This window comes from Sciurus vulgaris, assembly GCF_902686455.1.
Source record: "Sciurus vulgaris genome assembly, chromosome: X".
Classification (NCBI taxonomy): domain Eukaryota; kingdom Metazoa; phylum Chordata; class Mammalia; order Rodentia; family Sciuridae; genus Sciurus; species Sciurus vulgaris.
In genome coordinates this window covers 87,523,631-87,528,114 of record NC_136471.1, presented here as the reverse complement: position 1 = coordinate 87,528,114, position 4,484 = coordinate 87,523,631, and the positions used below count along the sequence as shown (strand labels likewise).

General features: G+C 46.9%; 1 pseudogene across 1 annotated transcript; it reads left to right on the top strand.

Moving 5' to 3' along the window:
* Window positions 1–2,766: 2,766 nt before the first annotated feature.
* Window positions 2,767–3,566, top strand: LOC306650597 (adrenodoxin-like; annotated as a pseudogene). Its single transcript has one exon. The product of its transcript is annotated as an adrenodoxin-like (transcript).
* The last annotated feature ends 918 nt before the right edge of the window (window positions 3,567–4,484 follow it).

The window sequence follows — 4,484 nt, the reverse complement described above, 5'->3', positions numbered from 1 at the left end:
ATAAATAAATAAATAAATAAATAATGAAAGTAATGTGCTGTGTCCATGAACAACTAAAGGAATGCAAATAGGATTCTAAAGAACAAAGAGTACCTAGGGCACCCATGTCTTTCATTGGTCTTCCCATCCCACAGAGAGCCAGGCCTGACCCTGCTTAGCTTCAGGGATGAACGGAGATTTCATGGTACTTTAGTGTTTTGGGGGGAGACTGGTCAGCTGCCAGGGAAGGTCTCAAGGGAATGCTCAACTGTGGTCTACACAACTGCTGCACCCATGGTGCAGTGGCAAATGTCCCTCCATGCTCCCATGGGGCAAGCAGAGAGGAAGCGGACAGTTATTCCCTGGGTCCTGCCTCTCAACTTTCTCTTGCCTGCTTCAGTGCCCAAGTGGGGTGGGCCCAGGAAGTGTGGTGGCTAAGAGGGGGTGCAGAAAAAAGTGAAATGGAGCAAGGGCCTCCCTAAACTGTCCAAACCCATCCCACCCTGAGGCTTGCAGCATCACTAGGTTTTGAACACCCAGGTTGGAAGGTTCAAGATGCCATGGGAGAGAGTCCTGCTCTCTGTCTGGGAGTAATCTGTGCTCATGGCAACACTGGAGAGGGCTGTGTTTGGGGATGAAGGCTGCCTCGGAAGCCAATGTCCACCTGGCTTCACCCACCAGAAACCTGGAGAGCACCTACGGTGAACCCTGTGTGGCATGGTAGTGGTCTTTGGGGCAAGAAATGGGAGAGAGGCATGGCCCCAGTGGTCCTTGATTCCTGGAGAATGGTGGTTTTACTCACCCCCAGGCAGTGGAGAGCGTGAGGGATGGCAGGGTACATGAGGGTGATGTCCTGGGTTGGAGTGTGCTCCTCTGGTGAGTTCTAACCTCCCTGAGGAGACCCTGGCCTGCACATTGCCCTGAGCAGTGGGAGGTAGAGTCCTTGAGGTGTGCCCAAGGCCTGTATGAATATTGAGAGGATAGGAACACTAGGCAGGGCAATGGCAGCAGGGTAGCACCCCTCCCCTCACAGGCCAGCAGCCTGTGTGAATGGCCTGAGGAGGTCAGTGTGACTGCCACTCCTGCAGTCACAGTTTGTGGGGATTCAGGTCACAGAAATGGCTCTGGAGGTGTCTCAAAGAAGAGTGTGTTTCTGTGGGGAAGGCCCAAGAGCCTAGAGAACAACTAGCCTTGGAGTTTATTGGTGGAGTGCTGGCCTAGCACCTGTCAGTCTCCAGGTTCCCTTCCCAGCTTCACATATAAATAAGTTAAGAAAACAACTGACTACTTAAATAAAGCAATGTACTGTATCCATGGAAAACTAAAAAGACATGAACACATTTCTGAAGAAGGAAGAATGCCTAGGGCACCCATACATTCTCATGCTATCCCATCCCACTTGGAACCAGGACGGACCCTGCTTAGCTTCTGAGGGGAATTCAGATCTCCCGGGATGTGAGTGCTTTGTGAGGAGACTATTTGGGCACCAAGGAATGCCTCAATAGGCTGCTAGGCTCCAGCCTACACTTCTCTTGCATTCAGTGTCCATGGAAACTGAAAGTCCCCTTGTCCCTGCATGCTCTTCTGGGACAAGCTCACAGTCATCCCCTGGGTCTATTGGGTCAGCTGTCCCTTGCCTGATCCAGCACCCACCTGTCATGGGCCTAGGTAGTGTGGTCACTAAAAGAGGGGGCAGGACACAGTGAAATGGAGCAGGGGCCTCTGTAACCTGCCCAAACCCTTCTCACTTTGAGGCTTGCGGGATGACTAGGGTTTGACCCTGTCCCCGGTATCTAAGTTGGAAGACCTAAGCTGTACTGGGACACAGTCGTGCTCTCTAAGGGCAGTCTCTGTGCATTGTTACCCAGGGTAGAGCCTTGTGGTGGGATGAGGGCCACCTCTGCTGCCCCTCTTCAGTAGGCTTCACCCACCAGAAGCCTCAGAGCACCCACAAGGCACCCTGTGTGATATGGCAGTGGTCCTTGGGGCCAGAAGTGGTGGGGGCATGATCCTGGTGGCCCTTGACTCCTGGGGAATGGCGGTTGCACTCATTCCCAAGTAATGGAGTGGGTAAGGGATTTATAGTATACACAGGGAGGGTGGTTCCCTGGGCCAGCGTGGGCTCCTCCAGCTGCCCTGGAGACTCCAACCATCCTGTGGATAGCAGAACCTCTGCAGTTTGCCCTTGGCAGTGGGAGGTGGGGTCTGTGAGGTGTGCCCCAGGCCTGTCGGGTCCAGGAGTGGACAGAAACCCTTGGCAAGACAATGCCTGTAGGGTATCGCCCCTCCCCCTGCAGGCCATTAGCGTATGTGAATTGCCTGAGGAGATCATGGTGACTGTCACTTCTCAAGTCTGGGGTGTTGGGGTGAAGGTAGAGCAAATGGCTCTGGGGGTACCCCAAGGAAGTGTGTGTATAGTGAAGACCCGAGAGCCTAGAGCACAGCTTTCCCTGGAGCTCAGTAGTGGAGTGCTGGCCTAGCACCTGTCAGTCACTAGTTTTCTGCCCCATCTTCCAAAGAAATAAATTAAAAAATGTATGGACTATTAATTAGCGCCATGTACTGTGTCCATGGACAACAAAAGGACATAAATAGATTTCTAAAGAAGGAAGAGTAGGGCTATGGCTTTATAGGTCACGAGGTAGTCGGGTGGAATTCTTGGCATGCCACACTCGCTAGGAGCAGAATTGTTTCAGGATGTCCTGCGCCTCGCCATGACCCTCCGAGCTTCTGCTTCCACGCCTCTGGGGCGGCCTGCATCCATTCAGCAGCTAGCGACTGTGGGCCATGGCCGCTGCGGGGAGTGGCAGGCTCCTGCATTTCGAGTGCGTGGCCCTAGGTGGCCCAGCACGCCACCCACTGCTCCTCACCCGACTCCATGAGGGAGCCAGCAGCCGGCCTGGGAACCCAGGGCCTGGGCAGTGGCGCGCGGCAAGCCAGTCCAGTCACTGAGCTTGTTCATGCGGAACAGCTCAGAAGATAAGGTAACAGTCCAATTTGTAAATAGAGATGGTGTAACATTAACAGCCAAAGGAAAAGTTGGTGACTGCTAGATGTTGTTGAAAATAATCTAAATATTGATGGTTTTGGTGCCTGTGAGGGAACCGTGGCTTGCTCTACTTGTCACCTCATCTTTGAAAATCACATATATGAGAAGTTAGACACAGTTACTGATGAGGAGAACGACATGCTTGATCTGACTTATGGACTCACAGACCAATCACAGTTGGGCTGCCAAATCTGTTGGACCAAATCTATGGACAATATGACTGTTCCAGTATCTAAGGCGGTGGCTGATGCCAGACAATCTATTGACATTGGCAAGAATTCCTAAACTATGAAAAGAAGAAATATTTTCATAAAAATTTACCTATTTTTATAATTCTTAATATAATTGAATGAGAACATGCCTGAATGGATTTATTATTATGACTAGTTTTACCATTTTACTTTACCTTGCATAACTTGAATTTTATAGTATTAAACATGCAATTTTTGCTTTAATTAAATTATAAAAATGTCAGTCAAATATTAGAAAATAGCTGGTAATGATAAAAATCTTACATATGTTACCTTGTGATTAATGACTTTAGAGAAATGTTACCACATAATCATGTCTGCTTATTTAAGGGACAGGTTGAGATAAGATTACCCCTGCTCAATGTGGGTGAAGGCAGAGATCTAAATGGCTTGTCCACAGTGATATGACTAACTAGAAAATTTGTACTAGAATGTGCTTCTTATTATTTTAAGTTAGTTTTATGTTCAGATTGATACTGGAGAAATTATGAACATCTTAATTTTAGCACTAATTAGATAAAAATGTGTGTGAAAAAATATTCAGTAAACTGCTTAATTTCCAAAATAGCTATTAACTTTATAAATAAATATTTTAAAAATTTGATTCAGTGAGAAATGTTTAGTGTGACACTGTCAAGTTGATGTCTGTTCTGCCTAAACCAGGGGATAAACTAAAATTAGATGACTTCATCTTTTTTATTTCAAGCAAAATAGTAGTCTATCTTTGCAGTCTTTTGAAAATAATGTTGATTTGTAAGTTGATTCTTAGAATGGAAATCTTGTGAATTAGGTCCTAAGCCAGAGGACACAAGCAGGCTGCCACATCCTACTGCCTAGGGCACCCTTGTTCTCACACATGCAGCCTGCGAAGCCATGCACTACAGTCCCAGAAATTAGGGACTCTTTTAGTAATTATATATGGAAGACTTTTTAATCCTTATCTTTGCTATAAATAAATTCATAAAAGGTAAAAAAAAAAAGGAAGAGTACCTTTGCCGCCCATGTTTTCTTTTCTTTCCTTTTTTGATTGTAAACAAATGGGATAAATGTTGTTTCTCTATTTGTACATGGAGTCAAGGCATACCATTTGTGTAATCATAAATTTACATAGGGTAATGTTGTTTGATTCATTCTGTTAATATTTTTTCCCTTCCTCCCTCCCCTCCCACCCCTCTTTTCCCTCTTTTCCCTCTATACAGTCCTTC